The sequence below is a fragment of the Mobula hypostoma genome, chromosome 1 (assembly GCF_963921235.1).
Source record: "Mobula hypostoma chromosome 1, sMobHyp1.1, whole genome shotgun sequence".
Classification (NCBI taxonomy): domain Eukaryota; kingdom Metazoa; phylum Chordata; class Chondrichthyes; order Myliobatiformes; family Myliobatidae; genus Mobula; species Mobula hypostoma.
The window spans coordinates 190205039-190231368 of NC_086097.1; the positions used below are offsets into that span (position 1 = coordinate 190205039).

General features: G+C 39.0%; 1 protein-coding gene across 4 annotated transcripts in view; it reads right to left on the reverse strand.

The window, feature by feature from the left end:
* The window catches only part of LOC134353657 (RNA-binding Raly-like protein), a 1079267-nt gene that overhangs the window by 655868 nt on the left and 397069 nt on the right, over positions 1 to 26330 (reverse strand). For 3 of the 4 annotated variants that reach the window (XM_063061854.1, XM_063061846.1, XM_063061863.1), the window contains exon 2: positions 22804 to 22872. The gene's annotated coding sequence lies outside the window, so the exon portion shown is untranslated. Of the gene's footprint in view, positions 1 to 22803; positions 22873 to 26330 lie in introns of those variants that run through there. The other variant, XM_063061889.1, reaches the window with a different exon arrangement.

Here is a 26330-nt window from a genome sequence, read left to right on the forward strand (position 1 = left end):
GCCCACTCACCTAACCCATCCAAGTCACCCTGCATCCTCTTAGCATCCTCCTCACAGCTAACACTACCACCCAGCTTTGTGTCATCCGCAAACTTGGAGATGCTGCATTTAGTTCCCTCGTCTAAGTCATTAATATATATTGTAAACAACTGGGGTCCCAGCACTGAGCCTTGCGGTACCCCACTAATCACCACCTGCCATTCTGATAAGGTCCCGTTTATTCCCACTCTTTGCTTCCTGTCTGCCAACCAATTCTCTATCCACATCAATACCTTACCCCCAATACCGTGTGCTTTAAGTTTGCACACTAATCTCCTGTGTGGGACCTTGTCAAAAGCCTTTTGAAAATTCAAATATACCACATCCACTGGTTCTCCCCTATCCACTCTACTAGTTACATCCTCAAAAAATTCTATTAGATTCGCTAGACATGATTTTCCTTTCACAAATCCATGCTGACTTTGTCCGATGATTTCACTGCTTTCCAAATGTGCTGTTATCACATCTCTGATAACTGACTCCAGCATTTTCCCCACCACCAATGTTAGGCTAACCGGTCTATAATTCCCCGGTTTCTCTCTCCCTCATTTTTTAAAAAGCAGGGTTACATTAGCAACCTTCCACTCCTCGGGAACTAGTCCAGAATCTAAAGAGTTTTGAAAAATTATCACTAATGCATCCTTTATTTCTTGAGCTACTTCCTTAAGCACTCTGGGATGCAGACCATCTGGCCCTGGGGATTTATCTGCCTTTAATCCCTTCAATTTACCTAACACCACTTCCCTACTAACATGTATTTCCCTCAGTTCCTCCATCTCACTAGACCCTCGGTCCCCTACTATTTCCGGAAGATTATTTATGTCCTCCTTAGTGAAGACAGAACCAAAGTATTTATTCAATTGGTCTGCCATGTCCTTGTTCCCCATGATCAATTCGCCTGTTTCTGATTGTAAGGGACCTACATTTGTCTTAACCAATCTTCTTCTTTTCACATATCTATAAAAGCTTTTACAGTCAGTTTTTATGTTCCCTGCTAGTTTTCTTTCATAATCTTTTTTTCCCTTTCCTAATTAAGCCCTTTGTCCTCCTCTGCTGGACTCTGAATTTCTCCCAGTCCTCAGGTGAGCCACTTTCTCTGGCTAATTTGTATGTTTCTTCTTTGGAATTGATACTATCCCTAATTTCCCTTGTCAGCCACGAGTGCACTACCTTCCCTGGTTTATTCTTTTGCCAAACTGGGATAAACAATTGTTGTTGTTTATCTATGCGATCTTTAAATGCTTGCCATTGCATATCTACCATCAACCCTTTAAGTATCATTTGCCAGTCTATTTGAGCTAGTTTCCCTGAGGGGAAATCTTGCTGACAAATCTGTTAGAATTCTTTGAGGAAATAACAGGCAGGATAGACAATGTAGAGTCAGTGGATGTTGTTTACTCAGATTTTCAGAAGGTCTGACTAACTGCTGTACATGAGGTTGCTAAACAAGATAAGAGCCCATGGTATTACAGGAAAGATACTAGCATGGATAGAAGATGGGCTATCTGACAGAAGGCAAATAATAGGAACAAAGGGATCTTTTTCTGGTTGTCTGCCGGCTATTAGTCCTGCAGGGATTGGTGTTGAGGCCACTTCTTTTCATGTTATATGTCATTAATTTGGATAACAAAGGTTTATAAGAATAATCCCTGGAATGAAATGGTTAGCGTATGCAGAGTGTTTGATGGCTCTAGGCCTGTACAGCCTGGAATTTAGAGGAATGCAGGGAGAGGATAATTTCATTGAAACCTATTGAATATTGAAAGGCGTAGATTGAGTGGATGTGGAGAAAATGCTTCCAATAATGGAAAAGGCTAGAACCAGAAGGCACAGCCTCAGAAAAGAAGGACATCCCTTTAGAACAGAGATGGGGGGGGGGCGGCGGGGGGGGGGGAATTTCTACAGTCAGTGGTTGAAGAATTTTTGGAATTTATTGTGGAAGTTAATAGGTTCTTGATTAGTAAGGACAACAGAGGTTACAAGGAAAAGGCAGGAGAATGGTGTTGAGAAGGAAAATAAATCAGCCATGATTAAGTGGTGGAGCAGACTTCATGGGCCAAATTACCTAATTCTGCTCTTATAGCTTATGATCTAAAATTAAATACTGCTCAGTATTTTTCAAACACATTTAAATGTTAATGTGGATCTTGGTAAAATATTCAGGATATCTAGGAGAAAATGTTATAGGAATTGCAACAGTGAGATGAATTTTTAATCATCAGCCTTCTCATACTTTGGGAATTTAAGTATGTACAAAAATATTGGAAGTGTATATGAGACAGGGGTTGGAGTAAATCAAATTATACTTTGAGCTTATCCATTGTTCAATATACTCCTAAGAGATAAACATCTTCATGACACTCATCTTGTCAAACCCTTTTGGATTCCTTCTATGTTTCCATAAGGTTACAATTTATTCTTCGAAAGTCTAAACCCAGATGTTCTTCAAGCATCAACTCTTTCATCTTGGAAGTTAACCAAATGAACTCTCATTGAATGGCAAGTATAAAAACGGAAATACATGTGCAATAAAGAAAATGCACAGCACGTTGAGTTCAGTCTACTTTGAAATCTCTGAGTTTCAAGTTGTCTGGCATTTTAATTCTTTTCTCTACTTTGATTATCTAGCTACAGCTTCCTGTATTCTTCCAGCAATGCCCAATATATAGTTGAGTAATGACACCTCAGTTTCTGTTGAGGTACCTAGTAGCCTTTGGAAATCAATATAACTCACTTTTTCTCTTTGTGTAAGAGCTGGCCGGCTCTACTTTAGGGTTATTCAACAATCATACCTTCGTGTTCCTGTCTCCATAGATACTGCTTGATCTGCTGGGCATTTTCTTTTACCAACACATTTGAACAACACTGACCAACATTTCACTGCTTTGACATGTCCCGTTATGTATTGTTCCTCCCTTTGATTGGAAGACCTATGAGCAGAATTAGTCCATTTGGCCTATTGAGTCTACTCCGCCATTAAATCATGTTTGATTTATTTTCCCTTTCGACCTCATTCTCTTGCCTTCTCCCCATTACCTTTGATGGCCTGATTAATCAAGAACCTATCAAATTCTTCCTTAAATATACCCAATAATTTGGCCTACACAGCTGTCTATGCCTGTCATTTTCTCAAAGAATACCAACAAATTTGTCAGGGAAGATTTTCCCTTTAGAAAACCATGTTGACTTGGGCTTTTTTTATTACATGCTTCCAAGCATCCTGAAACCTTATCTTTAATAATAGATTCCAGCATCTTTCCAACCACTGAAGTCAGGCTAACTGGTCTATAATTTCCTTTCTTCTGTATCCCTCCCTTCCCAAAAAGTAGGGTGGCATTTGCAGTTTTCTGGTTCTCAGAAATCACTGCAGAATCTAGTGATTCTTGAAAGCTCTGTACTAATGTCTCCACGATCTCTTTAGCCTCCGCTTTCAGAACGCTGTGGTGTGGTCCATCTGGTCCAGGTGACTTCTCTACCTTCAGAATTTTCAGCTTCCTTAGTATTAACAACAACACTCACTTCTGCCCCGACACTCTCGCATTTCTGGCATACTACTAGTGTCTTCCACAGTGAAGCCTGATAAAAAATACTTATTATGTTTCTCTGCTATTTCGTTGTCCTCCATTGCTATCTCTCTGGTGTCATTTTCCTGTGGTCCCATATTCACACTCATCTCTTTTTACTGCTTATACAGTATATCTGAAAAAGCTACTTGTATCTTTTATATTATTAGCTTGCTTACCTTCATATTTTCTCTTTTCTGTCCTTACGGCTTTTTTAGTTGGCTTTTAAAAGTTTACAGATCCTCTAACATCCCAATAATTTTTGCTGTATTATATGCCTTCTCTTTTGCTTTTATGCTGTCATTGACTTCCCCTGTCAGCCACAGTTGCCTCATTCTCCCTTTCAAATACTTCTTTATCTTTGGGATGTACCTTTCCTGCACCTTCTGAATTGCTTCCAGTAACACCAGCCATTGCTTTTCTACCATCATACCTGCTAGTGTCCCTTTCCAATCAACTCTGGCCAGCTCCTCTCTCATGCCCTGTAATTCCCTTTACTCCACTGTAATACTATTATTTCTGATTTTAACTGTTCTTTCTCAAAGTGCAGGGTGAATTCTGTCATATTATGATCACTATCTCCTTTATCTTAAGCCTTGTATTCAGTCTGGGTCATTACCCACTCCAGGTTTGTCATTCCCTTTGTGGACCCAACCACAAGCTGCTCTAAAAAGCCATTTCATTGCCATTCTACAAATTTTCTTTCTTAGGATCCAGAACCAGCTGGATATTCCCAATCTATCTGCATGTTGAAATCCCCCATCACTATTGTAACATTGCTCTTTTCACATGCTTTGCCTGTCTCTCACTCTAAGTTGCAGCCCATATCCAGGCTATTGTTTGAAGGCCTATATATAGTTCCCATCAGGGTATTTTTACCCTTGCAGTTTCTAAACTCTGCCCACAAGGATTCTAAATCTTTTGATCCTAAGTGTTTGGTTTGCCACCCAAACCCTTCTGCCTACCTGCCTGTGCTTTCAAAACAATGTGTATCCTTGGATGTTAAACTCCCAACTGTCCTCATCCATTCATTAAGCAGATTTATTAAGTTTCACCCTATCAGAGATATTTCCTTAGCCCTTATGGTTTCTAACCCTCCCCCACTTGTCTGGAACTAAAGCTAATTTGTTTTATTCACTTTTCAAGTTCTGATGAATAATCTTTGACAAGAAACTGCTTTTCTTGTGTTGACTGCTGATTGTTTCCAGTATTTTCTAACTTTATTTTATATTTTCAACGTGCAATTTACTAATTTTCAGTGCAGTAGATCCTTACTTAAACATGCAGATCAAAATTGTACACTTTCACCAGTGCCTTGTAAAGATGCAAAATTTTATATTCTATGTCTTCTGCAGTAAAAACTGATAAAGGATGATGGGTTACAATAAGTATCTTAATGAACAGGTATTACTTTTATTCCAGATATGAAAAAGGCAAAAAATTATCCATTATAGTGAATTGAATTGACTTTATTTCTTACGTCCTTCATTTACATGAGGAGTGAAAATCTTTACGTTAAGTCTCCATCTAAATGTGCAATGTGCAATTTATAAAAACTTATAATAAATAGTATGTACAACAGGACAGTCAATATAACATAGAAATACAATTGTATCAGCATGAATTAATCAGGCTGATGGCCTAGTGAAAGAAGCTGACCTGGAGCCTGCTGGTCCTGGCTTTTATGCTGCAGTACCGTTTCCCGGATGGTAGCAGCTGGAACTGTTTGTGATTGGGGTGACTCAGGTCCCCAATGATCCTTCAGGCCCTTTTTGCACACCTGTCTTTGTAAATGTCCTGAATAGTGGGAAGTTCACATCTACAGATGCACTGGGCTGTCCGCACCACTCTCTGCATTGAGGGAAGTACAGTTCTCATACCAGGCAGTGATGCAGCCAGTCAGTATGCTTTCAATTGTGCCCTGTGGAAAGTTTTTAGGATTTGGGGGCACATGCCAAACTTCTTCAACCATCTGAGGTGAAAGAGGCGCTATTATGCTTTTATCACCACACAGCTGGTCCGTACCCTCAGTGATGTTTATGCTGAGGAGTTTAAAGCTGTTCACCCTCTCAACCCCAGATCTATTGATGTCAATAGATGTTAGTCTGTCTCCCTTCCTCCTGTAGTCCGCAACCAGCTCCTTTGTTTCTGTGACATTGAGGGAGAGGTTGGTTTCTTGACACCATTGTGTCAGTGTGATGACTTCTTTTCTGCAGACTGTCTCACTATTATCTGAGATTAGGCCAATCAGTATAGTGTTGTTAGCAAATTTAATTAGCAGATTGGAGCTATGGGTGGCGACACAGTAAAGGGTATATAGAGGGTAAAGGAGGGCGCTTAGGACAAAGCCCCGAGGGGCACGTGTGTTGAGGGTCAGAGGGCCAGAGGTGAGGGAGCCCATTCTTACCATCTGCTGGCGATCTGACAGGAAGTCCAGGATCCAGCTGCACAAGGCAGGGTGAAGGCCAAGGTCTCTGAGCTTCTTGTCGAGCCAGGAGGGAATTAAGGTGTTGGCTGGACTGTAGTCCAAGAACAGATTCTCACATAAGCATCCCTCTTCTCCAGGTGTGTAAGAACGGTGTGAAGAGCTGCGGCTATTGCATCATCTGTTGGTTGGTTGTGTTGGTAAGTGAATTGTAGGGGGTGCAGAGTGGTGGTAGCATGCTGCAGATGTAGTCCTTGAGTAGCTTCTCACAGCATTTGCTTATTATAGAGTTGAGTGCGACAGGACGCCAGCCATTCAGATACGTTACCTTGGTCTTTATTGGTACAGGAACAATGGTGGATGTTTTGAAGCAGGAGGGCACTCTACACTGGGAGAGGGAGAGATTAAAAATGTCTGTAAACACACCAGTCAGTTGTGCCATGCACACTCTGAGTACCTGCCCTGGGATGCCATCCGGTCCCACAGTTTTATGACTGTCCACTCGCTGAAAACACCTGCATACTTTAGCCTCAGAGATGACGAAGCTGCGGGTCACATCAGCCTTCCTCTCGGGCTCATCAGTGTTGGCAACATCAAATTGAGGGTAAAAAAGTTTTAGCTGTTCTGGGAGAGAGGCAACAATTTTGGAAACTCCACTGCGTTTAGCTTTGAAGTCTGCAATGGTGTACAGGTACAGACCTTGCCATAACTGCGTGTGTTGTTGCTTCTTCCTCTATTGATGGACAAGGAATGTTTGTCTCTGGGACTGTATGGAGTTCAGAAGGACAAAGGACAATCTCATTGATAATTACTGGAATCTGAAAGATCTTGATAGAGTGGGCATGGAGAAGATGTTTCCTTTTGTAGGAAAGTGTCACCTCAGAATAAAGTGATGTCCTTTTGGAACTGAGATGAGGAAGAATTTCTTCAGCAAGAGGGGGGTGAATCTATGGAATTTGTTTTTTGCCACAGAGGGTTGTGAAAGCCAAGTTATTGGGTGTATTTATGGCAAAAATTGTTTGTTTCTATATAGGTAAGAGGGTTAAGTTTGTGCAGAGAAGGCAGGAAAATGGGTTTGAAAACAAAAAGTCATGTTCGAATGGTAGAGAAACGACTATGGGCTGAATGGTCTTATTCTGCTTCTACATCTTATCTTATGCTCCTAATTACTTGTCCTTAATGCTGGAAGTATGCTCCATGGGTACCACAGAAATGTTCAAAACTTCGTAACTTGTAATTTATGATAGGTATTTACTATCGAATTTAACAATTTCAGATAATCTCTCTACTTCCCTACGTTAGAAGTGTTTGTTTCTCTTTGCTTGAATATGTCTTATTTTTCTCTTTGTATCGAATTGGTGGATTTTGGAGAGGAGGAGAGAAAGCTGCGTGGCACAGTAGCATAGTGGATAGTGCATATTTTACAGTGCCAACAATTAGAGTTCGATTCCCTCTGCTTTCTCTAAGGAAGTTCTATGTTTTCCTTGTGACCACGTGTGTTTCCTCAGCTTTCTCTGATTTCCTCCCACATTCCAGAGACATAATGGTTAGGGTTAGAAAGTCGCGGGTGAGCTATGTTGGTGGCGGAAAGTGGGGACACTTGGAGATTGCCCCAGGATGTGCTTGGCCTGTGTTGGTTGTTGATGTAAATTATAGATTTTGCTTGATGTTTCAATATTTCTATGTACAAATTAACAATAATGCTAAGGGAATCTTCAAATCCAATTGTATAACAAAATTTTAACCTTGACACTTTGGTCTGCATATCATACCCCTTCCACTTCCCATAACTTAAAACACGTGTATTTGCTAAGCACTGTGTGCTGAGCCCATTGCTATACACTCTGCTTACACATGATGGCACAGCCAAGCACACAAATGATCACATTGTCAAGCTTGCCGATACCACAGCAGTGGTAGGGCTCATTACCAAAAATGACGAGGTGGTTTACAGAGATTTGGTAACAGGAAAATTACCTCTTCCTCAATATCAACAAAACAAAGGAGATGGTTATTGACTTCAGGAGAACTCACAGCACGCTCATCCTTCTTTACATTGGCAGCACAGCAGTGAAACTGTGAGCAGTTTCAAACACCTGCGAGAGCACAACCCACACTACCTTTCATGGTCTTAGAACACATTGCATACAATCAGGAAAGTACACAATGCCTCTACTTTCTAATGTTACATACCTCATGGATATCTTGTGACTGTCTTATGAGGGTGATATAATGGTCTTACAGAGGTCACAGATCCAATTTTCCTGCCGATGTGAGGTCACGTGATGACCTGTTCTCTCCAGGTATATAAGGGTAGACCTCTGGTGACACAGTTAGTTTCAGTTTAAATCATCAGTCAGATACTCCACAAATGCTGCATATTTGTCCCATAATGCAGTTTAATTTTAGAACGGAGTTTTACTTTCTATTGTAAGGTACAGAAGTGTTGGGCCGGCAGTTTCAACAATAGCTGCCAGCTTTGTTGGTGTACCTTTTCAGTAGTATTGGAGAGTGAAGACATTACTAAGGTACGGAATCTGAAGGAGTTGAGTAAAGCTGATATCGTTCGGCGGTATTGGAGAGGATCGACCATTATTGAATCTTCGTTCAAGAAAGAGTGATCTGCATGAGATAACCTCTGCTAAAGCAGAGAAGTTGTGCAGTGTGTATTCTACAGAGGAAAAGGTCAGTTCCTTTAAGCCGTTTTATTTCCGTCATCATGAATCCTGTGGACAAGGCAGGTTCCGGATGGGATCAGCATTAACGTCAAGTCTTCTTGGAATTCTTTACTTCAGGAAAGTCTCTCCTAATTGACTGTATAAATCTCTTGGACTTTCAAATTTACCATTCTAAGAACTATGTTCTAATTTACCACTTTAAGGCTGTGTTCACATTTAATTAGCTGATGAGCATGCTTTAATTCATAAGAATAAATTTTCTCCAGGTAGGACTTTTTTAAAAGGAAAAATAGCGCAGAGAGTCAAGGTAAACCAGAAATTAAATCTGAACTTAGTGAGAAAGGTAAGGATGAAGGGAGACGTGCAGGAAAGACATTTTAGTTTTATTTGTAATTATTGTGAAACCTGGACATGTAATAGCTAACTGTTTTCGATTGAAAAAGAAAGAGAAGGAAGCAGTACCAGATGCTTGTGTGCAGCATACTGAAACACCTGTAAATCCACAGAGTTTGATAAATACCAATGAAGTTTTGTCAGAGTCTGACCAAGTTAAGAGGGGATATGAACACTTTATAACTAAGGGATTTGTATCCTTGAAACAGGGATCCAATCCAGTACCAATAAGAATCTTTAGAGATACTGGGGCTTCCCAATCACTAATGTTAGACAGTGTTCTAAAGTTTAGTGATGAGTCTGACATTGTTGAGGTAAACTATATAAGAGGAGTTGGGAGTGTCCTTATGCTGGTACATTTGCATAGAGTAAATTTAAGGTCAGGGTTAGTTACAGAGGCTTTTAAAGTAGGACTACAACCCAGTTTACCCATGAATGATGTTTCTCTTTTATTAGGGAATTACTTAGCAGATGGACGAGTTTTTCCTGAAGTGCATTTGACAATAAAGCCTATTTCTGAGAAACCTCAGAGGGATTCTAACACAGATTCTTCCTGTGTAGTAACCCGAGCTATGGCTAAAAAGACTGAAGTACAGGATGAGGTTGTTACCCATGACTGTTCAACTTGGGATGCGAATTTTGAGGATGTGTCAGAAATTTTCTTATGTTCACTATTTGATCAGGATTTTGGTAGTAAGTCTGACCATGAAGATTTATCTTTATCTCAGAAGGAGATGATAGCAGCGCAGGTTAGAGATCCTGAAATGGTCAAATTAAAGGAACAAGCTCTTCCAGATAGTGAGATTGAGAAAGTGGCATTAGGATATTATTTTGAAAGGGGAGTATTAATGAGAAAGTGGAGATCACCTACAATTCCTGCAAGTGAGGAATGGGAAGTTAATCACCAGGTAGTAGTTCCTAAAGTTTATCAAAATGAGATTTTAACTATGGCTCATAGTATGCCTTTGGGTGGCCATCTAGGTGTAAAGAAAACTATGAACAAGGTTTCTAAACATTTTTACTATCCTAGTTTAAGAAAAGATGTGATGACATTTTGCAGAACGTGTCATACATGTCAAATTGTGGGTAAACCTAATCAAGTTACTCCAGTGGCCCCACTGCAACCGATTCCAGCATTTGGTGAGCCGTTTTCCAAAATTATTATAGATTGTGTAGGCCCATTGCAAAAAAATAAAACTGGACATTGTGACGGGGTCCTGAATTACCCCTATGAACTGTGGTTTTGAAAAGAGAGGGAGAGAGAGAGAGAGAGAGAGACTGACTGACTGACTGACTAACTTTAGGACTGTCACTTTAAAGCATGAGGAACTTTTGGATTTCTGCTGAGTTGGAGAGAGAGAGAGGGTACCGAGCAGCTTGTAAGTCGCTATGGTGACTGAGGGCAGCGTTATTTGCTGGAACACCGATGTTATGATTTTTCGGCAGCTTGTTTATACTTTCAAGGACATTTGCCTGCTTGTACATTTCTTACACAGAAACAGGAAGGAGGAATTACTTGAATAACAGTTGGTACTCAGTACGGTGAGATAAATAGGAGGTCAGATGACATAGACCTCAGGCACATGTTTTTGGACACTGAATAAGCTTTGTTGTGCCCTCAGAAAAAGTGTTTTTTTTTGAGGATCGATCAGGTGGATCGATCAGTGGTTCTTGCAGTGAGGAAAAGGAGTGGCCGGTGGGGAGTTGTCCATGTGTCCACCCTTGCCTGGGTTGATAGCTCCACCACAGAAAAAGTGTCCCCTTTGTTGTGGTCAATAGTCGGTGACTTTTAAAGAATTTCGGAGGACAACGAGAAGATTGACGGGGTCAGCTCAACTAAAGACACAAATCTCTCCCCCCTCTCTCTCCATCACTACTCAACTCAATACCACGAACTGAACTGAACTTTACTCATCATCGTAAGAATGTATCTTTTTACCTCTAGACTTGAAGAAGCTTGATTTTCATATATTTCCACAATTACTGATATACTTACTTATATATAATCATTGCTAACCTGTTTTATATATTTGATTTTATATTACTGTATTGCGTAGTTACAAATAAATATTATTATTATTTAATACCAATACTGGACTCCAAAGTGTTTTCCATCTCTGCTGGTTCTTTAACCCGTCACGGGGTACATGACAACATCAATATTTGCTGACCATTATGTGCACAGCATCTAGGTTTCCAGAGGCAATACCTCTTAGGAATATAACAGCCAAAACTGTGACAAAGGCTCTTATAAAATTCTTTACTTATTTTGGGTTGCCTAAGGAAATACAATCGGATCAAGGTAGTAAATTTATGTCTGGATTGTTTCAGCAGATAGTTTATAAACTGGGAGCAAAACAGATTACCTCATCTGCATATCATCCAGAATTGCAAGGAGCAATTGGAGAGATTCCATTCTACCCTCAAAAATATGATTAGGACGTATTGTGTGGAAAATGAAAAGGATTGGGATGAAGGCGTATATTTACTACTTTTTTGCAGTACGGGAGGCAGTACAGGAATCATTAGGCTTTAGTCCTTTTGAACTTGTGTTTGGGCATAGAGTTTGAGTACCTTTGGCCTTGTTGAAAGAACAGTGGATTAATAAAGAGATACACACTAATTTGCTGGATTACGTTTTAAAATTCAAGGAAAAATTACGTAAAGGTTGTACCTGAGCTAAGGAAAAGTTAAAATTGGCTCAGGAGAAGATGAAAACTTGGTATGATAAAGAAGCTAGAATGAGGTCATTTAAGCCTGGAGGTAAGGTGTTGGTTCTTTTCCTGGTGCAAACAAACCCATTACAAGCTAAATTTCATGGTGCTTATAAGATTAAATCTAAAGTAAATGATGTAGATTATGTGATAACAACCCCAGATCGAAGAAAGCCAACACAGCTGTGTCATATAAATATGATAAAACTGTATTATGAGATAGAGGCTGCTACTATGACTGTTGTGGTCAATAATGAGTCTGGTCTTTCTAAAAACTTAATGGATGATTCATCTGAAAGTCATTTTAAACCCAACATTATTTCAGCCAGGTTATTAAATTCAACAATTCTGGAAAATACTGAAGAGAAATTAGCTCATTTACAGCCAGAGCAGAGAGAACAGATGAAACAGTTAATTTTTAAATATAGGGATTTATTTCCAGATGTTCCTAGAAGAACCACCGTAGCTTCACATGATGTAGATGTTGGAGACTGAAAACCTATAAAACAACATCCGTATCGGATGAACAGGGAAAAATGTGAACTTGCTGAACAAGAAATTAAGTATATGTTAGAGAATAATATTATTAGACCTTCTAATTTGAATTGGAGTTCATCGTGTGTTATGGTGCCTAAGCTAGATAATAATATTAGGTTTTGTACAGATTACAGGAAGGTGAATGCTATGACAAAAATTGATGCATATCCAATCCCTAGGGTAGATGATTGTGTGGATAAAGTTGGACAAGCAAACTTCCTTACAAAGATTGATTTGTTAAAAGGTTATTGGTGTGTTCCATTGACAGATAGAGGTAGGGAGATTTCTGCATTGGTAACCCCATCTGGGTTATATGAATATAATGTTCTTCCATTTGGGATGAAGAATGCACCAGGTACTTTCCAGAGGATGATTAATAGTACAATTCATGGGTTAAAAGATACAGATGCCTATATTGATGATTTAGTTACAGGAAATAATACTTGGAAAGCACATATTCCTGCAGTGGAGAAACTATTTGAGACTCTTTCAAAAGCTAACTTAACTATTAACTTAGCTAAAAGTGAATTTGGTCATGCCATGGTAACCTACCTTGGTTATGTTGTGGGTCAAGGAAAATTAGCTCCTGTTCAGGCAATTTTAGAAGTACCCACTCCGACTGGTAAGAAAACTCTCAGAAGATTCTTGGGTATGGTAGGATATTACTGAAAATTTTGTAAGAATTTTGAGAACATTGCTCTTCCATCAACTAACCTCTTGAAGAAAAATGAAAAGTTTATTTGGACAGAGCCTTGTCAGGAAGCATTTGATAAATTGAAAACTATAATATGTAGTCAACCTGTGCTCAAATCCCCTGACTTTGAAAAAGCATTTTCAGTAGCTGTAGATGCTAGTGATGAAGCTGCAGGAGCAGTGTTATTTCAAAGGGATGAGGATGATGAAATTGATTGTCTGCTAGCTTTCTTTTCTAAGAAATTTAATGCCCATCAAAGAAATTATTCAACTATAGAAAAGGAATTATTATCTCTTGTTTTGGCTTTACAACATTTTGAAGTGTATGTTGGTATCACTCAGAAACTACTCATAGTTTACACCGATCATAATCTGTTAGTGTTTTTGAGTAAAACGAAAAACAAAAATAGAAGATTACTAAATTGAAGTTTGAAGTTACAGGAGTATAATATTTTGATAACTCGTATTAAAGGTAAAGGGAATGTGATTTCTGATTGTCTATCTAGATGTTAAATGCACAATGTAAATTTTTTATGGAGTGGTATTTTAACCTTTGTAACAATCCTACTGTATATTAGTTTGCAAAATGCTGTGTGATAATACTGTGTATACTGTGTATGTTGTAAATATTATACATTTGTATTTTTTTGGTAAATAGTTAATTGTTAAAATTTTGCTCCTAAAAAGACCAAAATTTCTTTTTTTGGAGGAAGGTGTTACATACCTTATGGATATCTTGTGACTGTCTTTTGAGGATGATGTAATGGTCTTGTGGAGGTCACATGATGTAATTTTCCTGCCGATGTGAGGTCACGTGATGACCTGATCTCACCGGGTACATAAGAGTAGACCCCTGGTGATGCAGTTAGTTTCAGTTTAAATCGTCAGTCAGATACTCCACAAATGCTACATATTTGTCCCATGATGCAGTTTAATTTTAGAACGGAGTTTTACTTTCTATTGTAAGGTACAGAAGTGTTGGGCCAGCAGTTTTAACAATAGCTGCCAGCTTTGTTGGTGTACCTTTTCAGTAGTATTGGAGAGTGAAGACATTACTAAGGTACGGAACCTGAAGGAGTCGAGTAAAGCTGATATCGTTCGGCGGTATTGGAGAGGATCGACCATTATTGAATCGTCGTTCAAGAAAGAGTGATCTGCATGAGATAATCTCTGCTAAAGCAGAAAAGGTTGTGCAGTGTATATTCTACAGAGGAAAAGGTCAGTTCCTTTAAACCGTTTTATTTCCGTCGTCGTGAATCCTGTGGACAAGGCAGGTTCCGGATGGGATCAGCAGTAACATCAAGTCTTCTTGGAATTCTTTACTTCAGGAAAGTCTCTCCTAATTGACTGTATAAATCTCTTGGACTTTCAAATTTACCATTCTAAGAACTGTGTTCTAATTTAACACTTTAAGACTGTGTTCGCATTTACTGCTTTAAGAACTAGTACTTTTGGCGGTTTGTTAAATGGCCGCGTAGCAGTCTATTTCTGGTTAAGGTTTTCGTTTGTTTATCTGTTTACTAATATTGAGCAGAGTTTAATAAATGTTTATTTGTTTATAAAACCTGACTCGATTGATATAGTCATTGTGGCTGGTCACGTGACACTAAGGAGACTGAAGAGATTTGGACGATGCACACCTATACACATGTCATTGTACAGTTCTGCGGTAGACAGCATCCTAAATTCTGTATCAATGTATGGTACAGAAGCTGCACTATGGCAGACAGGAAGGTTTTACAATGGGTTATCAAAACTGAACAATGCATCAGTAACACCAACCTACCTGCCTTCAAGGACATGTATAAAGAAAGGTACTGGAAAAAGGGCCACTAATATCATGAAGAATCCCAAGCACCCTGCTCATGGAATGTTTGTTCCACTCCCATCAGGGAAGAGGCCATGCCAGGTCTATCAGACTCAAAATGGTTACTTTCCCTAAGCAGTAAAGCTGATCAAGACCTCCAACACTAACCTATATCGTTACACCACCCACCAGCACAACTTTACCTTTTTCTGTCAGTCACTTTATGTACAGACATTCCTGATCTATTATGGACATAAAATCAATCTATGTATATAAGCTATCTCATGTATTTATATTTTTTGTGCTTTTTATTATTGTGTTCCTTATTTTATTATGATTTTTTTTGTGTTGTAGTAGATCCAGAGTAACAATTATTATGTTCTTCATTACACCTGTGTACTGGAAAGGACATTAAAAAATTGTGAATCTTGAATCTCTACACTGAAATCCTGATGTTATGTCTGTCTTGAAAAAAATATATAAGTGCATATACCTTCTTTGTGGAAGTAAAATGCTGTCTCTGAATTAAATTAAAATATAAATGTCAATATTTCAAGCTGATGACCTTTCATCAGTTCTTTTGAAATGATCATTTGATGTTACCCAGCAACTTGGGAGTTCTGTGCTGCACATCTACAGAGAAAGGGCCATACATAAGGGAATTAGTGACTGAAGAGCTGATCTTGAGAATTAGACTTTTGACTTTGCCTTCAGGCTAGATTTTGAGGTTTAGGTTTGATATTAGTTCAAAGCTCACCAAAGAAGCCAAAGACAGGCTTCTTTGAAGTCTGGGTGCTCATTATAAGGTGGGCATCAAAATCTATCCACCAAGCATGGATAAAGATTGCTGTCTTTCTTATCTTCAGATGCATTCAGTGCAGAAGCATACTGATGACCTTACAAGAATGGAAAGAATTTCAAATTTTGAAGTAAATTTATTATCAAAGTATGTATACACTTAGTAGTCATTTTAATAGGTACGTCCTGTAATTAATAAATTGACCGCTGAGTGTATGTTCCTGGTCAACTGCTGTTATAGCCCATCCTCTTCAAGGTTTGACATGTTGTGTGTTCAGAGATGCTCTTCTGCACACCACAACAGTGTGGTTATTTGAGTTACTGTCGCCTTTGTGTCAGCTGGAAACAGTCTGGCCATTCTCCTCTGACATCTCTCATTAACAAGAGGTTTTTGCCCACAGAACTGCCACTGCATGTTATTTCATTTGTTGCCCTATTCTCTGTAAACTCTAGAGATTGTTATGTGTGAAAATCCCAGGAGATCAGCCGTTTCTGAGATACTCAAATCATGCTGTCTGGCACCAATCATTTCATGGTCAAAATCACTTAGATCACATTTCTTCCCCATTCTGATGTTTGGTCTGAACAGCAATTGAACCTCTTGACCATGTCAGCATGTTTTTTATGCATTGAGTTGCTGCCACATGATTGGTTGATTAGATATTTGCATTAACAAGCAGGTGTACTGGTGTCCCTAAGAAAGTAACTGAGTCTCTGTCACAATATACTGCCCTGAGGTTCATTTTCTTTCAGGCATTCACAGCAGAATGGAGAAATACAATAGAATCAATGAAAAACTACACAGAAATAAAGACTGACAAGCATCCAATGTGCAAAAGAAGAGAAACTGTGCAAAACTGCATAGCAACATCTACACTTTCTGAGGAGAATGAGGTGTGAAGGTTCCCCATCCTCATTCTAACAACTTTCTCCAGGAGCACCGTTGAGAGTGTCCTGTCTGGCTGCATTGTTGTGTGGTACAGAAGCTGCAAGCATTGGACCGCAGTTCCCACAGAGGCCAATAAAAACGCTGAGAGGATCATTGAACTTTCCCTCCCCCTGCTCATCATAACCTTTACTGGGAGCATTGCAGACAAAGGGTCCAAAGTATTGTTGTGGATCCCTACCACCCATCTCACAATATTTTTAACTCACTACCATCAGAAAGGAGGTACAGAAGCATGAGGACTAGAACTGCCAGATTGGATAACAGCTTCTTCTCTCAGGCTGTGAAACTAATGAATCCACTGCCATTACTATGACAGGAAACTGTTTACTGTTTACCTGTGCTGTGCTTTACTATGTGCATTTTGAACTATATTTGGTTAACGTATTTATAGTAATATATATACATACACAACTGAAAAATGGAACAATGATCCTCCAGAACACAGTACACCCACATAGCATACAGCACACATAGCACATAAACCAAAATATTAATTATATACATATGCACACACACATAAGAAAGGAGGGTGTACAGGAGCTTTACGCCCCACACCACTAGGCTTCAGGAACAGTTATTAACCTTCAAATATCAGGCTCCAGTTTGCTCACCTGAACTTTGAACTGATTCCACAACCTAGCTACTCACTTTCAAGAACTCCACAACTTATGTTCTCAGTATTATTTATTTATCTACTGTATTTATTTATTATATATATGCATACAGCCAGATAAATGTGAACATGAATTACAAGAAACAAATAATAATAATAAATAAGCAAATAAGTGAATAAATATTACTGAGAACATGACTTTTAGAGTTTTTGAAAGTGAGTAAATAGGTTGTGGAATCAGATGGAGCCTGATGTTTGAAGGGTAATAAATGTTCCTGAACCTGGTCGTGAGGGATATTCTTTCTTATGGCAGCAGCAAGAAGAGAACATGGCTTGGATGGAGGCCATCCAGAAAAAAACAGTAATCACAGAAAGCATATTGATGAACCCACAACATAAGAACATACACAAGAATGAAAAGTCCTTTGCCTCACACCCTACCAGCAATTCCCTGCTCCCCAACACCTGTTTCAGCCAGCCTACATTATTTTACTTCACATTCCCTTTGCAGACGCACATCCATCTCTTCCTTGGGTTCCCACCAACATCGTTTATTCTTTTTAGCCTCTAAGCAATGATTATTTGCCTTCGTACTTCTTTCCTCATTTTATTCTTTACCTATTTTTGATCCAACACATTCTAATTGTGTCTTACTTGACCCACATTTTGCATTTATAAATTTAATGAAAGCCTCATACATCTCTTAAGCCCTCAATTAACATTTCCCCTTGACCTCTGAAAGACAAGGCAGCATACAAACAAAAGATATTGGAAGAGGATCACATGGGCCAATGGTACTGTTCAAGAAGTAACAAGTAGTCAAGGTTAGTGATCCTGTAACACTAATCATGATGAGATTTCTTAAGGTGTACAATGAAGGTGGTATCTGAATGTTATCTGTACATCATAATGAACCTCAGTGAAATACATAAATATGTAGTACTGTCACTAGCATCATTTGGTTCTATTTAGCTTTTCATTTACACGATACTAAATTTATTTCTTGTTTGGTCATTATAGCCTTTATTAACGGACATTGAAAAATTGAATCCTTATGAGAAAACTGAAATATTCACGTATTAATTGATTTAGATTTATTGCAATGTAATGAAATACCCAGCTCTACTGCTCAACAGCAGCTAATAATGGCAGAGTTAACTCAGCTACTCATGGCAGAGATAGCTGTCATCAAGTCGTCGGACTGTAAATTCTCTCCAGGTTCAGATGAAGATTGTTCCGAAGCATTGGAAAAGGATCTGTTTTTCCACACATGCACCTTGAGCATCTGCTTTTAAACCTTGCCTTTTTAGAACTTAAGTGAAGCACGTAGAGGAGTTTTATGACTATGACTGTAAGAATCTGTGACTGGGCTATAGGTCAACCCTCACAGCATTAGCATTCTGCAGTCCATCTTGATGTGTCTAACACTCTCCAGGGACATAAGCTTCAAAGCTACTATTGCTTTTAATGGTAGCTCAAGTAGCTGACATGTAGTCTCGGGGCTTGAAACTGCATGGAGGAGGAGTGAATATCTATCTTGGATAGAATGAAGGAGTCAGTGCACAGAAGTTTTCACAAAAATCACTCATCTTCAGTAATAGAAGAAAGTGCCATAAACACACAGCAGGTCAGACAGCAGCTATGGAAAGAGAAACAGTATTAATAGTTCAGGTTGAGGACCCTTTTCACAGATGTGTGATTTGCTGACTGTTTCCAGCATTTCATGTGTTTATTTCAGATTTACAGCTCCTGCTATTTTAATCTGCAGGCTGCTTTCCTACAGATTAATGGGAATATGGAGTGGCAGTTGTTCAGCAGGAATGTCACTTACTGCCTTTTCTTAGAATATCTGCAAGTCTGGTTCCTCACCTCATCATCAACTAATATTATAAATGGTGTTCGTCAGTATTGTGTTAGAAATTATAATTAATACCATTATACACCCACCGCTTTGACCTGTGGTTTCTTCTCCTGAATCTCTTTATGTGCTGTCAGAATGAAAGGACACTAACTGTTTTGAAGTCCTCAAATGCCAAATTAAGAGTGTGAATAAAAATCTATAAACACTGTTAATACACTTTCCGATAGGGATGATTCAGAGAGAAGACAATAAAAGTGCTGTTTTACCTTAATGTCATTTGTGCACAATCCAACAAATGGCATGCTTATTATTTGCTACATTGCTGTAAGCCCCTCAAGCAAGAAAAACACATAAAATGTTGCTTTGTGCTTCCCATAGCTTGCTTTACACGTGTTGTTTAGATAATGCATATCATTCAAATTTGGAAGAGGTATTCCTTGTGTTCTAGTGGTCTTGCTCTGGACATCAGGAAAAATTTAAAAGACATGTTGATGGTCACAGTATTGCAGTGACTCACATACCTTTATGATGATTACACATCAGTGAAATAATGGTGACATGCAGGCTCTCAATGGTCATCTAAATCCAGGCTTCTTTTGTAGTATCTTTAGAGCTATATGAGTGTGTTTATCATGACATAAAGAATGTTGCTCACTGTAGACCTCTCATTCTTGATACTGGTGTCCATTGCAATCTTAATATGTTGATCATATCTTGCAAGTAAAGACCAACGCAGCCTGGAAGCAGCCTGCTGGCAAAAAGGAGAAACCAAAGCCAGTGGTCTCTTTGAGAACCACTGGTCCTTCTAAAGCAGTAACAATATGCTACTGAAGACCTCTTCCATTAGTTTTGTAAGAATACCAACAAAGTAAAATCTTGATCAGTGCTCTCTGTGGCCTGGTTTACAGACAACTATGAGTACCAACCCCTCTAGCCTTAACATTTCTCTTTAAACATGTCAAGATTATTTCTCCAGGTTGTTGCAAAAGATTTTTTCTTCATCCTATAATTCATCCATCACAAGGAGTGGAGTAACGCAATGCTTATAAAAAGCTGTGATGTTTGTGAGAGCGAAATAATTCCTAAGTATTTAAGCTGGGAACACTGAACCACCCTGCGAATGCACTGCATTAAATGGAGCAGATTATATAACCAAAGAACTTCAACACAGGGTGACTTTAAATGCAGTTTCAAGATATGCCTGTTTGTCCAACCAATGCGACAAAGTTTTGTATTAGTTCAGACTATGAGTTTGATTTGTGATCCACTATGACATCCCATTGTTTTTTATTTCACAATATCAGGACCTAAGTGAATTTATTTACAAGATAATTGTTACTTTCCAATAGATGGCAAACTAGACATGTCTATCAAAACATGTTGAAACGCTGCTTAATTGAGTACCATCACTCTGTTTGCATAGCAGGTGAGATTTCCCAGTGGCCACACATTTTAATTCCACTTCCCATTCCCATATGTTGGTCCATATGGGTCTCCTCTGCTGCCACGATGAGGTCACTATCAGGTTGGAGAAGTAACACCTCATATTCCATCTAGGTGTCCTCCAAACTGATGGCATGAACATCAATTTCTCTAACTTCTGGTAATTTCTCATCACTTCCCCTTCTCTTTTTTTCCATTCCCCATTCTGGCTCCCCTCTTATCCCCCCTCTTCTCCTCACTTGCCTATCAACTCACTAGTGCCCTCCTATTTCTTCCTTTTCTCCCATGGTCCGGTCTTCTCTCCTCTCAGATTCCTTCTTCTTCAGCCCTTTACCTTTTCCATCTCTCACCTCCCAACCTTGCACTATCTCCCCTCACCCATCCATCCACCTTCCCCCTCATCTGGCTTTACCTATTACCTGTAAGCTTGTACTCCTTCCCGTCTTTTCCAGTCCTAAGGAAGGCTTCTTCATCCTTCCTTTCTAGTCCTGACAAAGGGACTCAGATGAAGCATAAACTGCTTATTCTTCTCCACAGAGGTTGCCTGACCTTCTGAGTTCCTCCAGCAATTTGTGTGTGCCATTGAAACAAAACAGTAAACCTATTTTCCCATTTGTATCTTCTCATTCATCCTATTCATGTCATACACCTTGAGTTATAATTGAGATTCTAATGCAATACACATTCTTCATGCAAAACTGCTTTCCAAACATGTTGTTTTCTATGTAAGTGTTATAAGCAAAATTCAACATGTCTGTGGGACACCTCTTGTCATTTCCTTCTTAACTGCTGAAAAATTCTCTCATTCATGAGCAATTGGCCAAGAAGTTGGATTGCATATTTATGTTTGCTATTTAATACAATTTCAATAAGTTTGTACAGAGATATCAATAAATTTACTACATTTTCTAGGGTACAGCAATTTTTTTTATGGATCTTCTATGTACTTTACACACTCTACTGCACTGAAGGACCCAATTGTATGTAGTTTTATAAAACAGTGTGTAATATATGCCCAAATCATAACAGCATGATTTTGCCTTATTCCTGCAGAAACAGGGCTTCAGATAGCTTGTGGGGCCTGCTTCATTACCACCGAATTACGAAGATCATGGAATTCCATGCTGGACTATCACTTCTTTTAAACAAAATTCCTTCCCATTATACAACACTGGGCATAATGGGAGGTTGTTCCTGCCTGTGGCCATCGAACTTTGCAGCTCTTCCCGTGGAGTGTCAGACACCCTGAGCCAATAGGCTGGTCCTGGACTTATTTTCCATCTGGCATAGTTTGCAATTTGTTGTTTAATTGTTTGTGGTTTTTGTATTGCTATATTTATGCTCTATTCGTGGTTGGTGCGGCTGTAACGAAACCCAATTTCCCTCGGGATCAATAAAGTATATCTATCTATCTATCTAGATCTCTGCCCCTCATGCCCCCAGTTACCCTTCCCGGGATGTCCTATCTATACCTTGGGTTGGCGCAACTCCCACTCACCCAACCCACTCTGGAAGACCAATTCTAAACTCCTCAAACAATTGCCTGGCCATCCTTTTCTACCAAAACACTATGTCAATTGCTAGGCAATTACTACAGAACAGAATAAAGGTGCTTGAGTACCTAAGCCTGTAACCTCTGTCTTGTAGTACATAAAACTTCAGGGTTATGTTCTTAATAGAATTCAACACCTTTGTTGGTTATTGGCCTACTGCACTCTGATAATTAATACACTCTTTAGATACCATGTATGTTCCAGAGCTTTAGATTCAGCCCACTTATGTAGTGAACATAAAGATCCACCATCAATCACAGTCTTCTTGCTATTTCTACCATACCCAACTGACTCTATGGAAATTCAAATTAAATTGGTTAATGAGTGTTTAAATAGAAATTTGAAAAGATGTGAATTATAGTATTTTTGGTTGCTTGATACAACTTAAATTATAGTTCATGCAGTCTAGTAACTGTCTACTTCAGGATAACAAATAGAACTGATCCGAGAAACCCAGCAATCCTGGAACACTGTCAGCTTGCATCCTTCATGAAATTTGTGTATCCTATTTAACCTTTCAATTTTTTTTCTCTTTTGAAAATCTCTGTAGTTGGCACTTCATTTTATTCTTAAATGCTGACACAAAACATTTATCCTCATATTTTTCTCCATGTTCAAAAATTCACCAGATATCGTCTATAGGGCAGTTGCAGTTCATCTCATTAAGATGAAAATAAGTGATTACACACACTCCGATTAAGAAAAAAGCCAATATGAGCGGTTAAAAAATCACTTACCCAGAGATTGTTTCTAAAGTTCTCCTCACTCCTAATCCATATATCTTCACCATGGGGTTAATCAGGCACCTACAAGATATAGGAGGCTATGATATCCACAAAGAAAAAGGACTCCAGTCAGATTAATAAAGGCACCCTTCCCTTATTTCCCCAAGCAGTATGATGGAAAGACTAGAAATAATTTCGAGAATTCCAATATGTGGAAATAAGATCTGGTTTGAAGGCACCACAACAAAACAAATCAGACATTAAATGGGTTTAATTGAGGTTAAATACATTTAAGGTCTGTATATCATCAGGAAACAATAAGCCAAAAGTGAACATCAAATTCTCCAGATTGATCCAGGCCAATGAACTAGAATCAAATGATTAAATAAAATAACTAAGCTGTCAATGTACAACTATGGCACGATGTGCAGGCTCTCAATGCATTACCCAAGATATTTAAAAGTAACAAATGGTTTTCAATGAAAGAAATGACAAGCTGACAGAGGAAAGGAGAGCGGGATGTCATTCTATTTTCCATTTTTTTCTCACAGGTAAGTCAGTATTTATTTTTAATCCTCTTTTAAGAGGAATCTAATCGTTTTTTCCCCCTGGGGAACAGAAAACAAACTTACAATAAACGGTATTAAAAAACACGCAAATAAAACAGCAACCAATAACGCTACAAGCTCAAACACGAGGAAATCTGCAGATGCTGGAAATTCAAGCAACACACATCAAAGTTGCTGGTGAACGCGGCAGGCCAGGCAGCATCTCGAGGAAGAGGTACAGTCGACGTTTCGGGCTGAGACCCTTCGTCAGGAATGCTACAAGCAATTGTAATTCATGCTTCAGCAGAAACCAGATGGTATTCCTACAGCTTTGAGAAAGCGGAGGCAGAAGGCCATATATCTACTCAGAATGGGTCCAACAACTTTACAATGGGAAAAAAAAATTCCTCCATCAATCGAATGATGGTTCAAAAATATGATGTCGAATTTTATGATACACCCAAGAATTACAAGAAACTCTGGCAATGATGTAGAGTGCGATGGTATATCACAATCTTTCCTTGTGGTTCTTCGCATCATAGAAGCTTCAAACTTGATGTATTTTAGATGGCACCAAAAAGAAGCTGTTTGCAACTAGATTTTGGGAGCAACAGCACCATTGTGCAGAAGAACTGTGCTACAGCCTAACTGTACCTAAGCCATGCTGTTCCAGTACAATGGAAATTATGCAACAAAGTAAAACATGTTCTTCCATTTCCTGTGTACAAAAAACAGGACAAATCTAATCTGGCCATATCCAACCCATTCAGTCTAATCTCAAAGATCAAATGGATGGAAAGAAATTATTGTCTATTTTATTCAGCATTTACTCATCAAAGTCTTTCTGCTGTTGTTCAATTTGGATTCAGACTTTATTATACACTCCATGATCTAACAATGTATGAAGCATGGAAATGTTGAAATGGGTGAAGGTAACATCAATAGCGCATCCAACAAGTAATCTGAAGAAGAAATCCCCACTATTCTAATTATCAGGTACTGTATATAATGGCTAGAAACAAGCTGCATGTTAAGTATATCTTCATTACTAAAGCACGCTGTAAATTAAGAGCAAGACGCACAAAATACTGGAAGAACTAATAAGTCAGGCAGAATCTATGTTGGATAATAATCCGTTGATGTTTTGAGGTATGATATCCTGGTATTGATCAAAAACATTGACAGTTCATTTCCCTTGGTAGATGGTGCCTGACTTGCTGAGTTCCTCCATTATTTTGTGTGTGTTGCTCAAAATTTCCAGCATCTGCAGAATCTCCTGTGTCTCCTAATAAATCCTTTTCATCGTCTTCATTTGCCTGCTAGAATGAAACTCAAACAGTCCTCAGAAGTTTATATAATTTAGTACAAACTATACCACTTGATATGCCATCCATCACATTATTTGGTTACTCCCTCCACTACTGACACATTATGGACACAGCAACTTTTCAAAACATTTGAGAGATTTCCAGTTTTAATCTGAAGGGCAATGGACAGTGGTAACCCAGCACTCTTAAATTCTCCTTCAAATCCTAGGACGTCCTATGTAACAGCAAGCAAGCTAAGAACCTATAACACAGACTACAAAGTTTTATCACTTTTAGGGTGTTGAAATGTACTTTATGGGTAGTAACAAAATGGCATTTTCATCTCTAAAAAAAATGCAACCTGTATTATATCAGAGTGTTTTGCTAATAGTGTTTGTGCAAAATTTTCCTGATGGAGACTGAGTCCTTGACAATCTGCAGACCAGCATATGCAATACTGGAAGAATGCCAAATACACTGATTAAGCACAGAATATATCCTTTCCTTGAAATGAGGCATGGGTAGCTGTACCTGTGCATAATGGAGTGACTATACTGTTGCTTTTTTTGGAGGCCATCACTGGCATTTGTGCCGTGATGGTCTCCCCTTGCTGCAAGTAAAATAAATGCACTTATAATTGATCCACTCTGAGTTAATTGTTTTTTTATATCTAGGATGTGGCAAAACGGTGCTCAACAAAGGCAATTACGGTTGAGCAAGGCTAGAACTTGTGGGTCTGAACTGGGATGATGTTTTTGCAGGGAAATGTACTATTGATGTTTAGGGATCTCTTGCAGGATGTTAGGGCTAAATTTGTCCCGGTGAGGAAGATAAAGAATGGCAGGGTGAAGGAACCATGGGTGACAAGTGACGTGGAAAATCTAGTCAGGTAGAAGAAGTAAGCATACATGAGGTTCAGGAAGCAAGGAACAGATGGGTCTATTGAGGAATATAGGGTAGCAAGAAAGGAGCTTAAGAAGGGGCTGAGAAGAGCAAGAAGGAGGCATGAGAAGGCCTTGGCAAGTAAGGTAAAGGAAAACCCCAAGGCATTCTTCAATTATGTGAAGAACAAAAGGATGACAAGAGTGAAGGTAGGACCAATTAGAGATAAAGATGGGAAGACATGTCTGGAGGCTGTGGAAGTGAGCAAGGTCCTCAATGAATACTTCTCTCTGGTATTCACCAGTGAGAGGGAACTTGATGACAGTGAGGACAATATGAGTGAGGTTGATGTTCTGGAGCATGTTGATATTAAGGGAGAGGAGGTGTTGGAGTTATTAAAATACATTAGGATGGATAAGTCCAATGGGCCTAATGGAATATTTCCCAGCTGCTCCATGAGGCGAAGGAAGAGATTGCTGAGCCGCTGGCTAGGATCTTTATGTCCTCGTTGTCCATGGGAATGGTGAGGATTGGAGGGAGGCAAATGTTGTCTCCTTGTTCAAAAAAGGTAGTAGGGATAGTCCAGGTAATTATAGACCAGTGAGCCTTACGTCTGTGGTGGGAAAGCTGTTGGAAAAGTTTCTTAGAGATAGGATCTATGGGCATTTAGAGAATCATGGTCTGATCAGGGACAGTCAGCATAGCTTTGTGAAGAGCAGATCGTGTCTAACAAGCCTGATAGAGTTCTTTGAGGAGGTGACCAGGCATATAGATGAGGGCAGTGGTGTGGATGTGATCTACA